A 25,858-nucleotide genomic window follows, 5' to 3' on the forward strand; every position below is an offset into this window, starting at 1 on the left:
TGCCATGGTACTTAACTTCATGTCTCAGCTTTCCCTCTGTAAATGGAGATGTGAATGGTATCTGTTTTATAGTGTTACTTTGACGACTGGATGAGATGGGCTAATATTCATAGAGCTTAGACTGCTGCCTCATTAAATGTTAATCTGCATTATGACTATGATTATTTAGATGTTTCTTTGTTGGAAGGTACCTCTGTACTCCTCCAGCTCAGTACACTGCAGCTTTCTACCTTGTTGTTTTTATACTGAATCTACAATAAGTATCCAGATCTTGTTTTATGGATGTTTTTCAATATCCTTGCCCAAGAGAAACAACATTTCACAGTCTTAGAGTTCACAGCCTTTGCATTAAAGCCAGAGTTTGGCCTTCAGATTAATAAACTCAAGGCAAAAGACAGCTCATAGAAATCGCTATAAGACACAAAAATACACTCTTCTTTGCTGCCTTGCCACCGTTCTGTCTATTCTGATTAAAAGCATAATATATCAAACATCTTACCTAGATCAAATTAGGTCATTCTTTTGTCCCCTAACATCAAGACTGCTTGCCACCTCCATAATCTCTAAGCACCCCTTCAGAAAATCATGTAACTCCAACTCTTTTGGTTGGATATGAAACTGCCTTTAGGGTCAGTGAGTTTAGGATTAAGAACCTAAAATGCTATCAGTTTAAACTCACCTAGTTCTCATTTCTGTTTTTAGTTGAACTTTTCATTTGCTGTACCCTAATAATTTACATTATACCCTGCAGGAGCCTTAAGTCAATTTACAAATTAAAACCACAGATTATTGAGACCACTTCACACCCTACAAGTAAGCAAGTCCCTCTCAGTTACCATACCACCATCCAGCTGTTATTGACAATTCAGTGTTGAGAAGTAAACACCAGAACTTAATTAATCGGGGCCTAGAGGAATCCTCCTGTCCCAGCAACTGTTATCTGGTTAGACTACAGGTTAGAGGCTCAGGTGTTGGTGTGTTGGTGTGAATTATTGTGGATTGCGCATTAATTCTTGTTATTTCTCTCTCTTTTGGTGTTCACTCATGATGCTTCTGTCTCTAAGCTTTTTCCAGATGATATTCAAGATTCCTCAGGATGTGACTTTTTCTGACTAATGACAATTTGCAAGTAACAAATTTCTGATCTCTTTCATGTTGCTCCATATCGCTTATCAATCTTACAGTGACTCATCCTTGTCCCATTTATTTTAATGAATAGATCAAAATTCTTGGAGACAGGGCTGATTTTGTTTGTTTTGTCCATTTTTTTGTTTGTTTTTGTCATGCTCCTGTCATCTCAGTTGATTTGGCATTCTTACTTCATCTAGGAAAGAGATTATAACAATAATGTAATTATTTTTATTAATTTATTTATTTTTCTTTTCATGCATTCTGGATGATTTACAAAGCTTATTTGCTATTGAATTCCCCATCTTGCAAGTAAACCAACCAGATGTCTAGCCAACAACCCAATTGGAAGATCCTTGGGATATATTTTATCTCCTTCAAATATAGCATTGTATATACAAAACCAAATAAATATAAATGAATTTATCAGCTGGTGTTGGAGACTGAATATTTGTGTGCCCCTAAACTCATATGTTAAAATCTTAACCCCTAATATGATGGTTGTTAGGGATCTTCATAGAGATAGAACCAACAGGATGTATGTATATATGTAGATAGGTAGGTAGGTAGGTAGGTAGATAGATTGATTGATAGACAGATAGATGAGAGGGATTTATTAGGGGATTGTGGAGGCAGAGAAGTCCCACAGCAGGCTGTCTACAAGATGGAGAACCAGGAAATTTGGTACTAAAGTTCTCAGAACTAGGGAAGCAGATGGTGTGATGCAGTCTGAAGCCAAAAACCAGAGAATCCAGGGTATTGCTGGTACAAGATTCAGAGACCAAAGTCCAGAGAACCAATAGTTCTAATGTTTGGGGGAAAGAGAGTAAGGGTTTTCCAGCTCTGGAGGAGGAGAGAGAAAATTCACCTTTCTTTTTGTTCTAACCAGGACTTTGGCTGAGATGATGGTACATGGCTACCTTTGAGGACAGATGTTCCCCACTCAGTCTATCAATTCACACTCTAGCTCCTCTGGAAATATGTTCATAAGCACACCCAGTGTGCTTATAAACTACCCAGTCAAATTGACACCTAAAAGTTGACTACCCCAGAATGTGTTTGGATTATCAGTGAAGCTGTCATGAATAGTATTAGTGGCCTTATAAAAGATCCAACACAGAGTTCCTATGGCCTTCTATCATAGGAATCTTCTTGTTGTTTCCTCCTATCTATGAATCAGGAAGTATGTCCTTACCAAACACCAAATCTTCCAGCACCTTGATCTTAGACTACCCAGATTCCAGAACTCTGAGAAATAAATGTCTGTTATTTATATAAGTGACCCTGTCTGTAGTGTTCTGTTTTAGTAGACTGAAGAGACTAGGACAGCTGAATAAACAAAATTATTAAAATTGACATTCAGTCAAGGACTTAATAATTGAGTGTTAGGCAAATAGAGTTGTATTCTGCAGTAGAATACCCAATAGCAATAGCAATAGCTACCATTTCCTGTGTGTTTATTAGGTGCCAGGCATTATGCTAAACACTTAATATATAATATCTTATTTGATTTTCTAAACAACCCTATAATATGGCTACAATTATTTAATAAAAGAAAAAACTGAAGAATGGAGATTAAGTAACCTATCCAAGATCACATACCTGATAGAATCTAAATTTGTCTGACTTAAAACCTATGTCCATAACCTCATGTTGTAGGTTATATTGCCACTACTTCTACTGATGGATGCAGAGGGCTGAGCTAGGACCACAGTTTTACCTGTCATATTATAGATGTAATAATTCTTGTTGTACTGGTACCACTTTTAGAAAAATCCCCTCCTGAGTAATAAAATGTGTCACTCTCATAAGTAAAACAGCCAACAATCAGAAATGGTGACATTTAACCCTTATTTCATTCAGTTCAACAACTATTTATTGAGGGTCTTTGGTGAGTAAGATCTAAAAGTGGTTATTTCAGTTATAATATGAAGATATCTGAATAATATACAAAATTAAATTTTAATATATTAAAGTTTTTTCTGTTTTTTTCTTTTTAAATTTTTATTTCTTACATACATGACAATAGTGGAATGCATTACAATCATAATTATCCATTCACAGCACAATTTTTCATAACTCTGTATATAAAGTATGTTCACACCAAATTATGCCATTATACATGAGCTCTCTTATTTTTTCATTACAATTCTTAATATACCTTTATACCACAATTTATCATATCTCTGTTTTTATATAAGGTATGTTGACACCAAATTCACATCTTCATACATGTATTTTGAATAATGATAGGAAAGAAGCAAAACAAGCAAATTTGGATGTAGGGAACCATGTTCTCAGGCTCTCTTAGCTACTCATGCCTTATGACCCAGGCAACTGGAAATGAGAATGCATCCAGTCAGCTTTGAAGGCAGGAGGAAAGAATTGAGGATGGAAAGGTTAATCTTGAAATAACCACTTCTTGGCTCCCTGCTTCTGAAGCCCAGGAGTGCTACTCCAGGATACTTGCCTTGGTGATGTGTGGGAGAATGTGTGCCAGGATCCCATGTGGAGGAGAAGACTATAGAGGGTGCAATCTTCTTTATGGAACTGGAGTAGAAGCTCAGATGTCAGCCATGTGAATTGAATTCCCCATGCTCACTGCTCCTATTAGCAATGACTCTCCACTCTGGTAATGAAATAAAAGGTGAAAGAAGTCAGTGATGGAGTCTTGGGGATCTGGAAAATTAACTAACTGCTGTGGTCTGCATTGATCTACAAAGTCATTATGCAAATGGCTTAATTTATCATCAACAAAAAATGCTATTAATGAGTTAAAATTATAGTTGACCAGTAGTCTTTAGAAAAGTACAAGTGTTTGAAATCACTTAAGCTTTCAAACAGATGAGATGACAGATGTATTGAAAAGCATTAAGTCCTGTGGAGACAATTTATTCAGTGCTGTGGGTCATAGTTATTTTTAAAGAAATCAAAGCCCTCCAGAAAATCACACATCTGAGTCTACCTCCTATTAAGAAGGTTCTGTGCTTTAAATAATACATTTAAAAGATTGATGCATAAGATAAAATGTTGCTGTTTATTTGAGTACTCTCTAAAAGAACACTGTTTAAGAAGCAGGACCAAACTGTACTATTAGTTAAACTGGTTCAACTTGTCCAAAACAGGGTTTTTTTTTTTCAGTAGATATGAGTGGAAGTTGTATTGAGAGAAAGAGAACGAATTCATAGGAAATGAAAGCTACCTAAAGGTTTAAATCCTAGGAAAATATTGATTGGAAATAGAGATTACTTGTGGCTTGGCACTTTAATGAAAGCCATTCAACCTATGCAGGCACTTCATCTAACTGGATAACAGTTACTTTACTTTTATTTTTCAAGTTTCCTTCCATTTGCATAACTTGTTCCACACTTTATCTTCCTAACTATCTCTATAGATTTCTAAATAATCTTGCCATATGACCTGTCTATCCAAAGGATCAAGTCTAGGGCAAGTGTAATCACAGGTATATCCCATGCTGCACTTTGGCTGAAAATACAATCAGAAAATATGATAATCAGAGGATTTTATACAAAGACTGTGTCTGTACAGGTACAGAGGACTTTTGAAACTCTTCTTGTTTAGTAACCTTTATAGTTTCAGTCAACAAACATTCTGGGATCCCATACTAGAGCAACCATTGTTGAGGGATGACAGTTTGTGACTACATATGACAGAGCCAGTAAGCACAGTACACTATTAAGGCCCACAGCCACCCATTCACCAGAAGGAAATGGTGTTTTCAGCTTGCAGGTAGAAATTAGTAGGATAGCTCCTAATATTTTGTAACTCGGATCTCAGCTTCTCCAATACTTTCCACTTATCCTTGTTGTCCACGTCTGGGAATAAAAATACTCTGACTTCTCAGGACAAATTACTTTATTCATGTTTAGAAATCGAGTTGTGAAAAATAAATGTTTATACAAGAGCTTTCAGGATTTTTTTTTAATATTAAGAAGGAGAAGTGATGGGCTTGCAGGTAAAAGCCAGAGACATCTCATATTATTAAAACGGATAGATGTGGAGAAGTCCTTGACCTGGGCCTGCAGCTTCATTCTGATTCCCTTCTCAGAAGTCACTTGAGGGCCCTGGAAATCTAACAGGATTCTTAACAGGTATGTACTTGAGAATTACCTGGAAGATTCTTCAAATTTTTCAAATTCAGTGTCCATTGGGAACAACTGACTTGGCACATTTGAAGGTAGAACTCCCAAGGTGGTTCTGATGTGCAGGCCCTGTTAAGCATCTAATATTATGTCCCACTTTTCTTCTTGCACTTACATTTTGCTCATCTTCCTCACAAAACAGTGAGGTTCTTGAAGATTACTTGAATCTTGGTACTTATAAACAACTTTCTATAGTGGAATTTAAGGAAATCAGCTAGGTATGTTCTCAGTGACACCATGGTTCACTTAGCCAACAGGTAGACCTCGTTTCAATCAGAACTTGGACTTAATGGTATAATTTATATTTTCCTTTATAATAAATAAAGAGGGGAGTAGTTTTCTTGAATTTCAGTCTTCCTGAGAAATTGGCAGATGCTCTATCTGAAATGTATTTTTAGTACCTATCCTTGTCTATCGCAGAACAAATGCCTATCGGTTTTCTCTACCAATTGTTGTATTCCTAATAAGCTCCATGTTGCCTTCTTATACATTCATATGCATGAATCCACACCACACCTAAATGATGCTGCTTTTCCATCTAATAATCATTCTGGAACATTGGTTGTTCTTATCTTATAAAGATTCAGACATTTTCACATCAGGCAGACATCCTGTCCTTAGTGTTCACCTGGTAAAAAGAGATCTTTTGGAGAACCCAGAAAATGTAAGTAAGAGAAGCATCCAAATTAAAATGTTAATTTGATTATGTTTCACATTCTGCTTAAATTCCTCTTGCCTCAATGTTAAAAAGCTCTTATGAACCTTTTTATCAACTTCACCCTAAATGGTTTATGATGTCAGTAATTCAGACTTCTCAATCCTTCTCATTTTTATATGATGCCCTGAAGTGTCTACTTCAGATTATATAATAAAAAGGGCATGAAATAAATTTTAATTTCTTATTTCATCCAGTCAAGAGACTCATAAATGATTCTTCTATTACCCAAACCCTTTCCTGTATTTTTTTCAATCTTCAGTCAGTGGCAAAGGATGTGGTATGGAATGAAGTTCTGTTTTTCAGCCCATTTCAGAGAATCTTCCATTAGGAAGGAGCCCTACAGCTTCACCTTTCTCCATCCTTCTCTTCCCTACCATGCAGCCATCTCATCCCTGAAGCCCCTGGCAAGTGGTTCCCAAGCCTTTTCATGAGCACATTAGTGAAAAGGAGCTCCATTCCTGTTGAAGGAAGCCAAATTCACTGATGGGTGGCTTAGGTTATAAGAGAGATACTCTTTGAATGGAGACAAAAATCTTCTTCCCCATTATGTCCAAGTAATATGAATTCTGCCCTCAGAAGAAATGCCATATATATTTTATCTCTTCCCCTCACCCCCGACCTGGAAGAATTTTCAATTTTTTCAAATTCAGGGTCCACTGGAACAACTGACTCAGCACATTTGAGGGTAGGTGTTTGTAGACAACTAAGTCTTCTCAAAGTTAAACATCCTCTAACTCACATTTGCAGACATCCATCAGAAGACAGAAGAATGATATTTAGAATATTTACCATCCTGATGATTTTCTGGATGTACTCAACTTTGCCCCCCCTCAAAAAAACTTTTTTTAACTTATGTATGTATACACACATACTTTTTCTCATTTTTCAACATGCAAAATAGAAAATAAAAAACTTTTAAAAATCATACTACTCCTCACTCCATAATAAACCATTCTGAGAAATTTGGTTGATATTTTTCTGGCTATTAGTCTGTCTTAAAGTGCAGATTTTAAGTCAATAATTCTATTTCCTTCAAAATATGTGACACTTATTTTGAAAAAATAAAAACAAATTTTCCAGATCAAAAAGTGTGGTAGTGCTTAAATTTTTTAAAATAAAATGGATTATAATTTTAAGCTCATCTATGGTCAGCTTTTTGAAAATGTGGCTTTTGGAGCAAAAATGTAAGTATCAATTTAGGTTAGGCAAATTATCAAGTATGTTTTAGTCCAAAATAATATTCTGTTTTAGAGGAGGAAGAATTTTATAGGTCAATGAACTTAATTGGATATATTAGTCAACTTCCTATTATTGCAATGAAATAGCTGAGATAATCAACATAAGAGGTTTATTTTGGTTCATGGTTTCAAAGGCTTTGGTTTATGTTCACTTAGCCTTGTTGTTTTGGACCTGTAGCCTCAGAACATCATGGCAGGAGCACATGTCAGAGAAGGTCTCAACTCACTCACCTCATAGTGGCCAGGAAACAAAGAGAGACAAAAGGAACAAGGTCCTAATATCTGCTTCAAGGGTAGCCCCCAATGGCCTAACTTCCTCTAATAGGCCTCATCCCCTAAAGGTTGCACATCCCCCTTGTAGTTCCACAAGCTGGTGACCAAGCCTTTAACACATAGACCTTTAGGAGATTCTTCCAAATCATAGAATTGGGTGTACTAAAATCAAGCCATTTGGGGAGATTTTCTTGTCTTCAAACATTAGGAACATTCATAATAATGCCCCCCAATTTTATATAACCTAATTTCATAAAATTACATTTTCTATTTTTCTGAAAAAATGTGATCTACTGTGTTATATACCTGCTTGATGATTTTGAAAAGGAGAAAAAAAAAAGAGTTCTCCTCTATTAATTAGTTATCTCCTAATTGCACATGTTTCCTAGTGGTGCTCTGCTTTTCAGGCTTAATCTTCTATAGGGATTAAAGTAGATCAGTGTTTTCCTAAGTCTGGAACTTCACCACTGAATAGGCATTTTATGGCCTACATTGACTAACATGGAATCCTTAGTGAGAAAGGTGCTACCTCTTCAATTTTCTTTAAGTTCTGTTATTAAAAATAGCCCCATATTTATGTCTTAAAAACCTCTCTAACCAATTTTCTTATAAACAGAAAGATCAGATCTGTTCAAGCACAACTTTTAGCAAGTCATATGATTTAGTTGGAATTGTTTAATTTTTATTACATTTACATGAACAATCTTCTTATAGTCATGGAATTTGATAATCACTTTCCATTAAACATGGTAGAAGTTTGTTTCTTTGTTTGGGGTACTGGGATTGAACCAGGGATGCTTAACCACTGAGCCACATCCCCAGCCCTTTTTTATATTTTAATTTAAGTTGCTTAGATCCTAGCTAAGTTACTGAGGCTGGCTTTGAACTCATGATCCTCCTGCGTCAGCATTCCCAGCAGCTGGGATTATAGGCATGCAACATCATGCCCAGTAAGAATTTTCCTTTAAAGCAATTCATTTGGAGGATAAAACTAAAGTGATTTAAAGAAAAAAAAACATTAAATAGATAAATCCACAGGGAATGACTGAATAGCCATTCATTGGTATATGAATGGGGGGCTGGGTTTGTACTGAGTGGAGGGCCGCTTGCCTAGCACATGTGAGACACTGGGTTTGATCCTCAGCACCACATATAAATAAAATAAAGGTATTGTATCCACCTACAACTAAGGAATATTTTTTTAAAAATAGTTTATAAATGGATTTAGGATACTGATATATAAATGAAATACCATCTAGGAGGAGACCATTTTCCCATTTAGGTGTTCACTCTCTGGAATATTTTTGTCCTTCTTGTTTACAGTTACATTTTCAACTATGTCAGTGCTAAAGTGCCCCCTCCTCCCAACAACAAGGGTCAGAGCAAGGACTGAGAAAAGTCTGTTACTGTGTTGGCCTTTCTTTTTTTAAAATTTTTTTTAATTTTTTTTTATTGTTGGTTGTTCAAAACATTACATAGTTCTTGACATATCATATTTCACACTTTGATTCAAGTGGGTTATGAACTCCCACTTTACCCCATATACAGATTGCAGAATCACATCAGTTACACTTCCATTGATTTACATATTGCCATACTAGTGTCTGTTGTATTCTGCTGCCTTTCCTATCCTCTACTATCCCCCCTCCCCTCCCCTCCCCTCTGTTGGCCTTTCTTTAACAACCTCGCCTCAGTAGTGACTCTTCCTGATAAGAGGGTGGATTTGGGCAGACAGTCTCCTCTTAAGTTGTGCTTTGCTTTGCACAACTGCATGCTGTATGTTCTCTTCCCTTTATGAATTTCCCATCCAAGTTTTCTTCTTTATCTTTTTAAAAAAGACTTTCATCTTGGTGTCAGTGTAGATGACATATGTCCACAAAAGAACATGTATTGGAAGAGACAGAAAGTGGAATGATTGACATTTGGAATGAAAAATTATTGTGCAGCCACTTGAAAATATTTACCGGTAAATCAAATCTCTTCATTGTCTCTAAGCAATTCAAGTGGCTCAAGAAATAGGTGACTATGAAAAAATCCCAGTAAAATGAAATTATGGAGATTCCCAATATTCCAAGTGCCCCAATGAGTGAGTTTTCTAATTACATTCTCCACTCAAAATTGTCACTAAAGAAAGTCCAACTAAGAGAGATGGTTTAATTGTCTCTTTGGAATGCCACTACTTCAGCTCCAACTGAGAAGAAACACTTCATGTCAGTCCACCAGCGCTCACCCTCATGCAGTAAGTTCCATTAAGGAGCAGGAACAAGGAAAAGAACAAGCTGTACTAGATAAGGAATATAAAAGTCCTTTGACATCATTAATGGATTTTATTTTTTATAAAATTAGAGAAAAATGCACTCAACATAAAATTATACTGAAAATAGAACCAGCATCTTTTTATTCAGAGAGCCCCTTAAAGCCCCTTTACATTTTTGAAGTTAGATTTTTGGCAAAAGCTAAATCTATGAAAGACTGCTCAAAGCAAATAGCAGTTTTTAGAATTCCTAATCCTTTTTAAAAATAATTTTATCTTTTTATTTTAAATTTATATTTACATGTAACTTTAAATTGCAAAAATATACAGATAGAGTATATTATGTTTACATTTAATACATGCTGTCATATATATGGCTCCAAAAAATAGAAAAGTCAACAGCCTTACCAGAGAGTTCTCACAGTGGGCTTCTTTCTTTATCCTTCAAATGCAAATAGGAAACCTGCATTCCTCCCACCCCAACTGGTGTTCTTGAAAGCAGTGTCTCCAGAATTTCTGTGTAGTAAGGACTGAGGGAGGCAATCTTTTTGGAAATGGTATTTATCTTACAGCTAAGATTGCAAACACTGTTTATATTACTGTAGGTTCATTTGACTGGTTTGAGAGAAGGAACTGATGGTGGCTATAGGTGAACCTGAGTATCTTTAATACCCCTCCAGGGCACTGCTTAGCATTGCTATTAGTTCTTAGCCTTCTTATCCAAAGAAAGTATAGATTTTCCTACCCCAGTAACATGGTGAATGCAGGCCTCATCCTCCAGGGAAGACCTACTGATCCACTGTCCTTTTGGAAAGAGTGATCCTTTTTGCCATAATTTCCTCTGTTTCATGGATTATGGAGTCCCCCACCCCCATGCCCTTCATTCAGTGGTCTGATAAGTTGACCTCCAGATCTGTGGGGAAACCAAACAAAATATGGCTATTAACACACCCTGGCTATGGTTTGAAAGGAGAGGGACTAATGCCCAAATTCCAAAAGCCATCAGTTCTATCTGCCATCACTTCCTGATGTGACTGTCTTCCTGACACTCTCTCATGGGGTCCTTGTCCACAAAGAGTCTGTGCTCAGGGGTTCTGTTCTTACCTTCCTTTGGGTCTTGGGCTATTCCTCTGTTTCATCAATTACTTTCTAATGTCTCTCACCATTATGAAGTACTTTGAAACCAATAGAATCCAAATAGCCTCAACTTTTTTTATATTCCATGAGAAGCATCCAGCATTCTATTTATTTGTTTATTCAATACACTTTTACAGAACCAGGTACTGTAATTCTAAGGAAATAAAGATATGAGTATATTGGGGGTGGAGGGAATAAACAGATGGGAAAGCTAGCCATTTTAAATAGGTAATTAAAGCCAAGGTGTTCAAGGAAGGATATAATTCTTGGATATGGACATGTGGAGAGAAGTAGGTGAGAGCAAGGGGGAATGTCAATGGAAGCTTCCTGACAAAGTCACTCCCACTCTTAAATAATAAATAGATATGAAACAGTGATTTTGGAGAATGGTATCCAGGTAGAAGGAGCAGCATTAATAAAGGCCTGGGTGTAAGATTCAGCATTGGTATATAGGGAATTTCAAATAGCTCTGTGTTTGGGGCATCAAGTGTTAGGAAGAAGTGAATGGCTAAACAGGAACTGAAGAGTTCTAAGCATGGAAGTAACAATAGACATATGGTCTTGAAAAATTGCTCTACCCAAAGAATGGAGACATGGAAAGCTAAAGGTAAGGAGATGTGAGTCAGGCATGGTGGCACATGCCTGTAACCCCAGGGACTCAGGAGGCTGAGGCAGGAAAATTGCAAGTTCAAAGCCAGCCTCAGCAACTTAGTGAGGCCCCATCTCAAAATAAAACATAAAAAGGGTTAGGGATGTATCTATCTCAGTGGTTAAGTGCCTCTGAATTCAATCCTTGGTACCCCCCCCCAAAAAAAAGGAGCTGTGAAGAAGCTATGGCTATAATCTAAAAATATAAATTATTAAAAAGATTTTTTCAGAGGTCTGAACTAGACCAAGGTGAAAGGAAATTTGAGCACTACATAAAATCAAAATAAATGAGACTATGTGATCAACAGGCCTTCAAGTATGTGAGACAGAGGCAGGAGTCAAATTAGGACTAGGCTTCGAGTGTGAGGACCAGGTAGATGGTGACATCTCTGACTGAAGCAGACTTTAAGGGAGGGAAAGCAGATTTAGAGGAAGGGTAATGAGTTTGGTTTTGACTGTGAGGGTCTGACTTTAAAGGGGGATGTTCAAATGTGGAAGTGAAACACACAATTAGAAATACACAAGTACTAGTGTACTAGTACTAGTTGAAAACATTTGACTGGATGAGGTCCCAGTGAGATTTTACAAAATAAAGTGTAACGTGAGAATGAAACTCTGGGGAAATACACATTTTAAGAACAGGTGAAAGGAAAAGATCCAGGAAAGAGAGAGGGGAGAGAGAGATAAAGAAAAGGAAGGAAGGAAGGAAGGAAGGAAGGGAGGGAGGGGAGAGGGAGGAAGGAGGGAGGGAGGGACGGAGGGAGGGGGAGGGATAAAAGAATGTTTAGAGTAGGGCAGGAGAACCAGGAGGCCATGGGAGTAAGCAAGCCAAGGAAATAAAGAGTTTCAGGAAGAAAAGCATCATTACCAGTTTGAAGTTCCACAGGGGTGTTCAGTATTTTCAGGATGGAAGGATGTCCATTAGACTTTTCAAGGCAATGCGGAAGTGCTTTTGTAGAATGGTGAAGGAGGAACAGGTAAAAGCCAGATTGCAATCCACAGAATCTGCAGAAGTGGGCGGAAGAGAGAGGTAAGGGTGCATTTAAGGGTGTGGATGAAAAGAGAAAAGCTGAATCATACCTGAGCTGAACAGAGCCAATGGAGAGGAAAGAGTCACAGAAGTAGTAATGATTTAAGATATAGGCAGTTGGTAATGGCAGATAAAATATAGTTTAGTGGAGAAGGTATGGCCAAGGGCACAGGTGATGTAGTGGACTTGACCCATTGAATTCTCTGAAATTGGAGAATGTATATGAAGATGGGTTGAACATAAGTACATTTGCAGGGAGATAGGGAGGCCAGAAGCAGCAAGTTGCATGAGATTGTGTCTAGTGTTTCCTGTAAAGTGAGGCTGAGACTCCATTGAGGGGAAAGGGACAGAGCTGACCAAAGACTGCAGAAGGGACTGATGGGAAGCACTCCTCAGGTTGTCCCAGCAGGTGTGAGAGCAGAGCGGCTTTGTTGGGAGGGGATGAGGTGCAGAGGCAAAGAAGGAAAGACACAGTCTCTCTGCCCTTTTCTCTGAAAGGAAGGTTATCCCAAGAGAGGATAATTTGGTTCAAACTGGCAGTGAGCAAGTTAGATGTATGTTCATATTGATGTTTTCAAAGCCCTGCTCTGAGTGGTCACTGGTTTGTGTGTGCCTGTATCTGTGAAGAGCCAGCAGTGGAGTCTGATATTTGAATCCCTTGTTTGTCTCTGAATTCAGCCCCCAACTTTTCCAAGCTTCTCATGAGTCCCCTGCTTTGAGTTATAGATTTGTTCTGTGATTATTAATTTTCAGTGATGGGAAAATAAGAGTTTAAGTTTGTTGTTGTTGTTGTTCTAATTCCAATTGTATTTTCACTGCTGCTAAAGAAGAATATTTGTTATCAAAAAATTATCTATTAGCTCTAATAGTGAAGACTCTGGTGTACGTCTGCAGTTGGCTGCTGACTTGGAGCAGCAACACAGGACTTTCCTCCTGTGTGAAATGGCCTTATTTTTCACCATTCAAAATCTAGGGTGTCAGAGACAAAGGGAAGAGACCCTTTTAACATAGTGGATCTGGTTCCAGCATAGAAGGAATGAGTAAGGCCATTTGGTTAAAACATTTATCTTTCCAAGAATATTTCAAGAATCTAGAACCGTCAGTCCTGTTGAGTCTGTAGTTTACCACTTGTAAGGATCAAGGACAGATTCCTGCAGAGAAGGTTTCTTTAAGTCAGAGTTAAAATGTTTTCTTGGCTATCTTGGCTCTGTCCAGGACTGCTCACCATTATAAACTTCTGGAAATAAAAGAATGGGATTCCATCAAAGTCCTTGGGAGGGAGTTTCACTTTTGGAACACATATATTCAGACTGTATTTCCTTCAGTTAAATAGGTAAACTCCTTCAGATACACTCTTTGAAAAGACTGTGGTTTTTATCATCCCACAAACACTTATGAACACCTAGCACGTGCCCAACTGTGTGCTGGAGGCAAGGGATACAAAACTGAGCCAGAAACCGAATGTGCCCCAGCCCTGCACCTCTGTGTGGTACCAGCTATCAGAAGATTTCATGTGAATCAGACTAGGTGGCAAGGGAAAGAGGTGACAGTGCCACCCTCAGCATTCTGTTTCAGAAAGCTCATTCATGCTTGGTTGGGGTTTGCACAGTTCAGGAGCAAGACTCAACACTTGGCTCATAACTCTCCAGGCACAATTTAGCATTGCCTGCAGTCCAGAAACAGCAACAAAAACAAGTTCAAGATTCCAAGATGCCCTGCAATTTAGTGAGAGAACTGCTTATATGAACTAGATTTTCTTGGATTGCTTCAACTTATAGACCACTCAGAGAATCTAGAAACAATTTTATTTTTAGCACACCATTGATTGACATTCTCGGGTCAGTCCTGTAATCTTCACATGCCTCAGTTTCTCTAACATATAAATATGAAGCAACAGTAGTACTGCCCCTATCGCATCCCAGATTGCATCTTCTCCCTGCCTGTCTCCTCTGTGGCAAGTGACATGGGCCTGCCTACACATCCAAATCCTCTGAATCTTGTCTCATAACTCAGCCTCCTTGAATTCATCACCTGCTGCTGTAGTGCTTTGAATTCACACCAAGTTGTTTGTTTTTTGTTTTTAACCTCCTATTGACATTGAAATCTCCATCTTCTACTTAGAGTCATTTTGTTGTATGTGAGGAAAATAATCATTTCCTTCTGCTGTGTACTTTAACCATTTTGTTTATAGAGTCTTAAATTTTGGCCATTGCATTTCATTATAAGACCACGGGTGATTTATTTTCTACCCACACTCTCAAATATTTTAACCTTTTCTAAGGATTCTCTCTCTGTATTCAATAACTGCAAATTAAACTATCTAGACCCTCCTGCCTTATAAACTAGTACTTTCCAGTATGACATTAAGCTCCTGTTGGATGGTAAATTATTAGAAATTTAAATTAAGGGATTTTACTCGCCTTTGGCTGTGTCAGAGAAATTTATTTTCACATTTTTAAATTATATTGCTTTATTAGTGAAAATCTACTTTCTGCTCTTAATATATTGTGGTTAGTAATAGGCAATTCAGGTATTTTCCACATGAATGTATCCATATGAAGTGTTTAAAGGAATGGAAAACAGGCTGTCATATCAGAGAAACAACAGCTTTACTTATCTGCAAACTGCTGGAAAGTTCCATTAGGGAGATTCAGAGGTCAGATGTGTGGTTATGTAATGCCACCAGTCACATGATGTTGTTTGACTTTAAACCCAATTCTTATTATTAGTTAAATAACATTCGATGAGATTCAGAACACATATCCCCAAAATATGGCATCTTGACACATCAAATGTTTTAAGTTGAATTTGAGAAACAGGAAAGTTCCGGAAGGACTCTCTGACCTTCCCATGAAGCAGATCAAAAGACCCTCCTGTGAAAGGTGCCCTCCTCATCCCCATGGTCCACTGTGAGCCTCCACAATGTGAGCTTTCTACTTTGGTGGATGTGCTGTTGACAAAAAGATCAGGTAACTTCACCTCTGGCACAGGCGCTGGTATCCTGGTCATGTAGAGGTACACACAGAATGGTGATTAGCTGAGAGGTTTATAATAAAAATTTCTACTACTAATTCCACATCTCATTAAATAATATCAGGACATACCTTAAATTTAATTGACGATTTAACTCGCCATCTTTAAAAGATAGCAAATGAAAGTTTGCAACAAGCATTTCTTCTATAAGCTTATCATTGAAATTCCTTAGAGATTAATCATTTGCTACATCTGTAATCATTGTAAAGGTTCATTCACTTGTTTATTATAAATGTTCCACCTGTCTCCAAGTAGGATTTGAAGAGCAAACCCTATAAGATAGATATTATATTTCAAATTTCAACAATTCTAAGAATATATATTTTTCTAGTTTTTATCTCTTTGAAATCAATATGCTTCTTAAAACCAACAGATCTTAGCATAGGTTAATTGGTAGTAGATTTTTTCTTCCTTAGTAGTTTAGAAGATAATGTTGTTTTATAATCTTATACTCTTAAATTTCATTAAATACATTAGGTTAAATATAATAATACTTTGTAAAAACAGGTACAAAATAACTAAAAGTAAAAAATAAAACCAAACAAAAAACTTAGGTTCCCACTATAATGGAAATCAAAATTAACTCAGTTTCCTATAAAAACTTACTTAGTGCCAGTTAGATATGGAATTCCCTCCTGAAACCCCAATAAAGCTATAATGAAGAAATAAAATAGTATGATTCTGTGTTAGTCTGCTTTTTGTCATTGACCAAAATACTTAACAACTTAGAGGAGGAAGCAATTATTGGGGGCTCAGTCCATGGCTGATCAACTTCATCACTTTGGGCCCAAAGTGAGGCAGAACACCAGGGCAGAGAGGCAGCAGTGGAGGAAGGCTACTCACCTCATAATGGCTGGGAAGCAGAGAGAGGTGAGGGTATGGGCCCTGGGGAGATGCACCCTTCCAGAACTCACCCCCAGTGACCCACCTCCTCCAGCCACACCCCACCTGCCTAGAGTTACCATTACCTAGTTTGTCCTTTCCAACTAGGATGGACTGTTTAGGTTATAGCTTTCACAATTCAATCATTCCACCTCTGAACACTCCTGTGTTAACAGGAGCTTTTGGGAGACCCCTTATATCCAAACCACTACCAATCACTCACCTGTCCCCTCAAAAAATAAAGAGACCTAGTTCCATTGATGAGAGATTTCAACATATTTTGTGAAGGTAGAAAATAGAAATGATAGCTGACATGACAGAGCCTAAGGTGAAAATAATGTAAGTGCCCCCAAAAGATACACATTACATCAATAATCACACCATAATTCCAGGGAGGTATTTTGGGATAGTAGGTAGAACACAGGCAGAGTTCTTCCTGGGTCATCAGTTAAATAGGTTTCCATCCTATTTAAATCTGTGTGTTTTCTTATCTGTAATCCCAGTGGCTCTGTAGGCTGAGACAGGAGGATTCCAAGTTTAAAACCAGCCTCAGCAAGAGTGAGGCATAAAACAACTCAGTGAGACCCTGTCTCAAAAAATTAAAAAAAAAATAGGGCTGGGGATGTGGCTTAATGGTGGGATGCCCCTGAGTTCAATCCCCAGTTACCCACCCCCCAAAAAAATTGCTCAAGATTTTATTTAGGTTGGGGTAATTCTTTAGATCTAGTCAATTAGAGTTTCTGCTTCTAAACAGATAATATTCCACACTTGGGAGGATTCAGTTTAGCAATATGTAAATGTAAGTGTAAGTAGATTAAATATATTTTATATATAAATGCATATATAGTGTTTATATATGTATATGTGTATGTGGTGTGTGTGCACCTGTGCATATGTGTGTGTGCTCCCCTGAACAGAATGAATACTTATTTCCTATAAGGTTTTTTAAACCTGTAAATGGTTTACCCTAGGATTCCTGTGATATTTACTGTTCTACCAGAAATTCTCCTCTGGTTTCACAAACTATGCCTTCTATATGTAAATGCTAACGGTGAAATAGAAGATGGAGTTTATTCTCCATAATGTGGTTCATGTTGAGTTGTGGTTTCTATAAGTGGTCACTTTCATTACCACCTTGTATTTCTAGAAAACCATTACTGTGCCCATTCTGCCCGAGGCTGCTAATGCATTCTGACATCTTAAATAAATGCTTAAAGCATTTACACAATAATACACACCCTCCTTTCCCCCTCGACCACGTGGAAATGGTAGAAATATATTTGAATCTCTCTATTGGCGGAAGAGCAAAGAGAAATTCCAGAAATAAATTCTGCAGATTTATCAACTTTTATTGCAGCATATATAGAGTGTCAGGGAGAATGGCATGGTGGATAAAGAAATGCAACAGAGGACAATCATCTAAGGCATTTTTCTAAGTTACTTATATTGGCTGGTTTTGTTTCATGTGTCAGGAAAAAGTTATAGGCAGTTAGCTTTCCCAGGAAAGAAGTTTCAGAAGGAGTCACTGTGATTTATGTTTTAGGATTCACAGTGTTATAGACTTGTTCTGAAAAGGCTTCCTGCAGGCACAGGTAGCTCCTAGTGAGCTCCCTGCCTAGCTGCCCTGTGACAGGCCTGATTCATTGATGATCCTTGTCACTCTCCATCCCTCCTCACGAGGCTTTGAACACTGTTTGGAATTTCCTAGTCAGCAGAGCAGATTCTGCACTTGGCTGCCACACCTATATTCCACTCCTCAGTCAGAGCTCCTGCCTTCACCTATAGGATCCAGGCCATGAAGAAAACCAGGCAAAAGTATCCTGAGGATCAAATAAGGCATCAGAAAATATCTTCAAGCATGAAAATGTTTGATTTTATATTTTAGTATATCATGTTATATTCGCGCATGTAATATTCTGATCTTGTGTTTTACTCCTGACCTGCTTCAGCTTTTCTAGTACCTATTCCTCAGCACTGGAGGAGCCTGACCACCTAGGGATAATGGCTGCTGCTATAGTAACCACCTACCCCAATCAATAGGGACCACTCTACACTTTACCTTTCTCACTCTGTACTCTAGGTGGGGCCCTGAAAAGAGAATTGATAGATGGTCACATCAGTAGATAGAGTCAGTCATTTGTCTAAGTAACTTAGTTGTATCAAGAATGTCCATCAAATAAGAAGTGTTGAGTACATTTACCAAGACGTGTGGCATCTGTTGGATATTTTGCTTTATATATGATTATGTTTTATGTTTACATGAAATCCTCACACACATACATGACGGGTAGCTCTTCTACTACACTGTGGTCCCTCAGTGCACCTGAGCCTCGGGTTCGCTGATATAATTAGTATTTTTCTCTTTCACTTGACTTCTGCCTCTTTCCTTCCTTTTCTCCTTCTATTATATGCCCTCTATTCCCTGTGCTTGGCCTCTCACAGATTTCTGTGGTATCTGGTGACTCCCACAGGGTCCACTGACCTTGGAAGTAAGCCATGCTAAAAGAAGTCTATCCATTAAGATCTCTTTTTAACCAATTATTTTTTTGTTCTAATTAGTTATTACATAACAATAGAATGCATTTTGACACAGCATACATAAAATGAGTGTAACTTCTCGTTCATCTGGTTGTACATGATGTAGAGTTACACAGGTCATGTAATCATATATATTCATTCTATCATTCCTACCCCATGCCCCCTTCCCTCCCTTCATCTATTCCAAAATACCTCTATTCCTCCTCCACCCCCCCTTATTGTGAATTAGCATCTGCATATCAGAGAAAACATTCAACCTTTGATTCTTTGGGATTAGCTTATTTTGCTTAGCATAATATTCTCCAGTTCTATCCATTTGCCAGAAAATGCCATAATTCTTCTTTAAGGCTGAGTAATATTCCATTGTGTATATATGCCACAGTGTCTTTATCCATTCATCTGTTGAAGGACACCTAGGTTGGTTCCATAGTTTAGCTATTGTGAATGGAGCCGCTATAAACATTGATATGGCTGTGTCACTGTAGTATTCTGATTTTAAGTCCTTTGGATATAAACCTAGGAGTGGGATAACTGGGTCAAATAGTGGTTCCATTCCAAGTTTTATGAGGAATCTCCATACTGCATATTGTTTGTACCAATTTGCAGCCCCACCAGCAATGTATGAGTGTACCTTTTCCCCCACATCTTCATCAATTTGATCCTCCAAATGAAAACCTTGTCTACCAAAGGCAAGTGTTATTTTTGTAAAGATCTGCACAGGGATACTCAGAATAGCCCATCATCACCCCCATCATTTTTATTGACATCCACTTTATTTGAATATGATGCAACTAACAATGATGTAGAATAAGGTACTGAACCAACTCCCTCTCCTCTCCCCTCCTCTTTTCTCCCCTCCCCCTCCCCCATATGGCTTTGTTCCTAATAAGTGATGAAAAGAACAGAAGCTTTGCATGCTGAGAGTTTGGGCAGTCTCTATTGTTCTACAATTTATCAGTTGATAACTTCCTACCTCTAAATCATTGTGTTTTTCCAAATGAAGAAGGCTCAGCCTTGGAAATATACCTGCTCCTCTTATTAAGTCAACACTGCAAGGAAATGCAGAGGAATTCTCTGTGTGTACTTCTAGGGAAAACAATTTAGATGCACTTTTGAAATTTAACAAAATTAAATCTTAAAAATCTTACAAAGAAACAACCAGGCTCTTTAAAAAAAAAATCTCATCTCCAAGGGTTTCATACATCTTTTACATCAAGTTGCTATAAAATACTGACAATGCACTGATTTCTTCACAGTGTTAATCGGCATCTGCCAGTATTTTGCAGAGTTAATCAAATCACCTTAAATTTGGTGTGGTTGGTGAGAAGAGTTTGATGATATTCAGAACTTTCATGGTAATAATTAAAGATGAAGAGGGTCAGTCAGTCGAGAATTAATGTGAAAAGCAAATAGAATGAAAATCTGAATTAAGATATCAGAATATGCATGGAGGAAAGTGAACCATGAAAATAAAATTCATTTATGTTCATTCAGAAGGAGGAAGTGATAGAAAGTGTATTGGAATTTGAGCCTCAGAAAAATTTAGGATTGAACAATGGTAGTAGAAAAAGAGAAGAGGAGATAAGGGTGGTTGGGAAAGCAAATTAGAGAGGATAGCACGTTTCTTCTTACTTTTGCTTCTCAGTTTTTAGGGAGCTGAAAGCACCCATTATAATTCGCCTACTGCTTCCACCCACACGTTTCTTCTCTCTGATGTTATCTGTGTGCACACCTTTAATTTTTTTCCCAAGTATTTTTGAAAGAAGAAATAATATAATCTATAAATTACTTCTCTTGCTCAAAAAATAATTCTACAAAACAATATAAAATAAAAAGTTGAAGATACTTAAAGTAAAATACATTTTTTTCCACTTATCTCTCACTTTATTCAGTTTCCCTTAAAGTTATAAAGACATGGGTTTTTTTTTCATTTATATTCTTTTAAGATTCCCAGTGGATGAAAACAACTTTCATATTTCAGAAGCAGCATGGCCTACTCACTGCATTTTTATAGAAAGCAGCCACAACCATGGTGTAGTAACTTTTTAAAAACCAACTGGCTCAATAAACAGATGTGTGTCTCCTGTGTGATATGCCAGGCAAGTGTTTTATGAAACCCCTTTTTATCCAAGCACATTAATGTAATCTATAGGCCTCCAGCAAGTCAACTACTTGAGAGCTGTAGGGGGAAAACATAGGCATTTCTGAGAACATGTGAAGTGTTGAAAAGGCCCTCCTTTCAAAGGAACCAATTGAAAATTGTGTGTCATTATTCTGTATTTTAGAGACATGAAATTAAAAGTTTTGCATGTGTGCATGTGAAAAAACAGAGATAGAAATTGCCCATGTTGTGATACCGAATATAATCAAGAGGTGAATGTTCATCAAGTTATTCTGTTTTTATTGCATGTTTACAGTATTACAGGTACTGTGATAGAAGTTCAGGATACAGAAATGAATGTAAAGCTGTGATTCCTGCTGTCAGAGAGGCCCTCTCTGGAAAGCAGAGATATTTACTGGGCATGGTAGTGTTTGCCTATAATCCCAGAGGCTGAGGCAGGAAGATTGCAAGTTTGAGGCTAGTCTGGGCAAGTGAGCAATATCCTGTCTCAAAAAAATAAAAAAGAAAGAAAGAAAGAAAAAGGGGAAAAAAAGGACTGAAGATGTAACTCAGTGGTAGAGCACTTGCCTACCACATATGAGGCCCTGGGTTCAATATGTAGTACCACCAGAAAAAAAAAAAAGGTATTTTTGTAAACCAACAAATGCATTGATGTGTTATGGGTGCTATGAAAGAAGAATGTACAAAGAAAGATGAGACTGTAGACATTTCAGAGTCTTACAACATAAGTGAATGTTCAACTGGTGGGCAAAGGGAAAAAGGCAGAGGAGACAGGTACAAAGGCATCCTAGGGCATAAGAAATGGTTTAATATGGATACTGCAAGGGGTTAAGTGTAGGTGAAGAGCTGAGCCACTGGAAGAATGACAAGTTGGAGAGCTGGGGTCTGGATTATGGGAGCTCTCTTACTATCAAGGAGTACAGGCACTTTATCCAGTGAACATTTGGAATCCCTACAGGTATTGATCAGAAGATAAATAAAAACAGGCCTGATAGCAGGAGGACTAGAAAGTTAAAGTCTCTAAACATACTTTACTTTTACCAGAAATTAAACATTTAGCAATCATCATCCAGAAAGTCATCTGGGTGACATGGGTGGCAGTTATACCAACACTAGGAACAGATACTTTTTCCTGCTGATTGGGCCACCTTTCCCTTGAGCTCCTAATGCTTCTCCACATCCCTGCCCAACAGATGTCTTCTTTTATTCAGTGGGTGCCCATGTGCCATGTGCTATCCTGGGTCCCAGAGACAGTGAGATAAAAAATAAATCATGGGGTTGGGGCTATAGCTCAGTGGCAGAGCACTTGCCTAGCATGTGAGGCACTGGGTTTCATCCTCATCACCATGTAAATAAATAAATAAATAAATAAATAAATAAAGGCATGCCGTCCATCTACAAGTATAAAACAAAATTTTTAAGTAAATAATTCATGGTCCCGGCCCTCAAAGTGTTCCCCAGAGTCATCCTCGGATATCTCACTGGAGCCACTCATCACAATTGTGTGTCGTTTGGAGGGTCAGGAGATGACACTAGGCCTAGCAACAGCATCAGTTCCGTTTTTGAGAGTTGCTAGGATGGGGAAGTGAGAGGGTTGGTAAAAGGACCCCTGGTGGTCTGCTAGTGAGTCATCACATCATATGTCAATTTAAGAAGTTTAAGAAGGTGACTTTGCTTTTCACAAGTTTGCTGTATAAATTGGTAAAGGGTTCTATATATTAGACTGTCACTCAAGGAATCAAAACCTTCAAATGCCAACATGAACTCTTAGGTTAACGTGTTGACCATCATTTTTATAGTTTGAAAAACTGCCCTTTCAAGCATACCTCAGAGCACAGACTTTCTTAACAAACTACTGCCTCACTTACTATTCAGGAAAGATAAAATTTGTAGAGTTTGAAGGTAAGAGAGTCATTTAACCCCAATAAATGTTATTTTATCATGCTCTTCTATTTCAAGACTTATTGTATGTAATATAGAAAACTAGTGCAGAAGTCCCGTGACTTTCTGACAAATATCTCATAATCACTTTTTATAAATTAAGCTAGAAAGGAAGATGTGATATCTGCGTGGAGAAAGGGGGCTTGCATTTGGAGTTACATTCAATATGGAACATTGACCACAGCCTTTGGCTGCTAGGGACCTGTTTTCTGCATTAGATATGATTAAATTCTCCTTGTAAGCTCTCAGTTTCTGGAGAACACCTTCATAAATCTTATGCCATCTTCCTGAGGTTGAATTATGCTTGTATGCGGTCCCTTAGACATTGATTCTTAGCAGTGTGAAGCAATTCTAAAAGGCTTCCATGCTGCCCCTTATAATAAGCGGAACCATCACTTTGAAGATACCATAGAGCTCACAGCAGAGCTTCCAGCAACAAAATCATTGTAATGGTAATCTTGAAGGCTGCATGGCAACCTTGTTGACTATAGCAGAGGGCCAAGCAGCATGTGCAGTTGCATCATTAACTGAACAAATGTTTACTGAGAGCCTTGTATGTGGCAGGCTCTGTTCCATGTGCTGTTTTCTGTGCTTGACACTCTCATCACCGCACCCCACCTCATCATTCTTCAGGTCCATACCTAAACCCGAAGGCAGACATCCCTGGATCCTCTCAAACCAGAGTCAGTTCCCTGACAGGTGCTGTCCTAACCCTCTGCACCTCCCCTTAAAACATTTAGCCCAAGTAACATTTCCTAATTATTACTCTAATTTGAAAGAGTAAAGTCTGTCTTCCCCACCAGGCTGTAAACTATGTATTGATCAGGACCATTTGTCTCTTTTTATAGTTACCAGTACAGAACCTGTTCGGATACGAGCAGTAATAATGAAATGTAAAAAGTGAAGACAGAACTTTATTGTGCAAGTAACATAGTATATGTGTAATATTGTGATAAGTGCCAGAGCCTTCTAAGTTATGTCATACAAACTCTCAAACATGTAAACAAAATCCTTGAATGCCAGGTAATATGAACTTTTGGGTCAAAAGTTGACATTTTCTAATAGCTTTTGAATAAAATATGCACTCTAAGTACCCCTTCCTCTTGTGGAATCTACCTCAAACCCTTTCAAACCCATGTGAAGATAACTTCAAACCATGAAAAGGACTGTTTATCTGATAGCTCCACAGATGGTCCAGAGCAAGTCTCTCCTAGTTTCCCCGTGGCTGCAGGCAAGAATTCTCCATCCAGCCATGGTGGAAGGGCCTATACTTTACAACATTCCTTTAATGTTTGTCGCATGGGCTGCAGTCCCCTGACTCAGACCTTTTCATGGCCCATATAGGTGTGTTTAGTGAAGAGGTGCCAATGAAGAATGTCACCATGAACTGCAATTCTAAGGCAAGCCCAAGACACATTGGATAAGTAGAAGTATTTCATTGAGACAGATCACACAAGTTCTTCCAGAAACAGCAACATCTTCATGAAGTATGTTCCTCCATTTGAGATTTAAATATTTTACTATGATGTATGGATGGCTACAAATATAAATGAGCCCCCAAACAGCTCTCCGCATCCAAATGAAATAGATATGAATTGCATTCCTGCATCTTGTTGGGTCTTATCTATGTGGCTAGGAAATTAAAACCACTCTTTTCATGTCACATTAATCGGTTTGCTTTAAAACAGATTAAAACACATGAATAACAAAACGTAGCTAGTGACAGAAGACTCTTCCATATACTTTATACCTGCCTTACTAGTCATAAGATCTACTGATGTAGAGTGGAAGTTATATTGAAATACCTAAATTTACAACTTAAGATTTACACTTCTCGGCATGGCCAGCTTTCTTCCTACTAGCATCCCATGTTCTTTGCCAGATGATATGTGGCTAGGCCTTTGCACTCTTGTGGCAGTGACTAATGAGCTCGACATCATTATCTGTTTACTTGCCCATTCTCCCCAAGTGACCATGAGCTCATCCAGGGAATTACTGACTCTGCCTTGTTCATTTATTTTATCTCAAACATCAATTCCAACATCTGACATGTATCTGGGTGGTGATTAAGTGTTTTTGAGCTACAGGAACTCACCAACACTCTCACTTCTGTTCTTTCCCACTGTAACAGCTGTAATAGTCTCTCCTTCAGATGAATTTATGTTGTGTCCATTTCTGAGTCATATACTTTAGCACAATAAATGGATGTATAAGATATAACAACAATAATAATTTACTGAATGAGGTAACGTTATTCTATTTGATTGTTTATGTAGCTTGTTAAAGCATTTCTTTCCATACAAAGTTCTTTTTGGAATATGTTCTTTATTTTTGCCTTTTGTATTCTACTTTTGTGCCACTCATTCTTTTTTGTTAATATTTAATTTAAAGCTGCCTTTAGAGTTAACTACAAAATAAAGTTTCTGTGTTCACTGTTTACATTTCAGGCTTTGATACAACTGAATTGTTAAGTGTGTTAGTTAAGACTAGCAGATGTGTCTTTAAATTGATTCCCCTTGATTAAAAGTAGTTTATAGGCTTCTGATAATGTAGTGAGACCAGGAAGAACTAAATGCTTGTTGTTCTTATGAGAATACTCAGCTGTACCACACCAAATAGACAAGTGGAGCCTGTCTATGTTGAGATATAGGGTCTAGGGAAACATGGTTACTTACTCTCATTCATTCCAACAAAATATAATTTTTTATTATTATTTTTATTTGTTCTACTTAATTGTACATGACAGCAGAACG

General features: G+C 37.7%; 2 protein-coding genes across 10 annotated transcripts in view; one reads left to right on the top strand and one right to left on the bottom strand.

The window, feature by feature from the left end:
- Nucleotides 1-25,858, top strand: part of LOC110597581 (LHFPL tetraspan subfamily member 3 protein) — a 518,310-nt gene that overhangs the window by 200,668 nt on the left and 291,784 nt on the right. The gene's annotated exons all lie outside the window — the stretch shown is intronic.
- LOC120891895 (uncharacterized) overlaps nt 1,192-25,858 on the bottom strand; it is a 210,890-nt gene continuing 186,223 nt past the window's right edge. For 4 of the 7 annotated variants that reach the window (XR_013435216.1, XR_013435175.1, XR_013435202.1 and 1 more), the window contains one exon: nt 1,192-3,757. The gene's annotated coding sequence lies outside the window, so the exon portion shown is untranslated. Of the gene's footprint in view, nt 3,758-12,427; nt 12,565-25,858 lie in introns of all 7 variants that reach the window. The other 3 variants (XR_013435176.1, XR_013435205.1, XR_013435198.1) reach the window with 1 other exon arrangement.

The sequence above is a fragment of the Ictidomys tridecemlineatus genome, chromosome 2, assembly GCF_052094955.1.
Source record: "Ictidomys tridecemlineatus isolate mIctTri1 chromosome 2, mIctTri1.hap1, whole genome shotgun sequence".
NCBI classification, from domain to species: Eukaryota; Metazoa; Chordata; class Mammalia; order Rodentia; family Sciuridae; genus Ictidomys; species Ictidomys tridecemlineatus.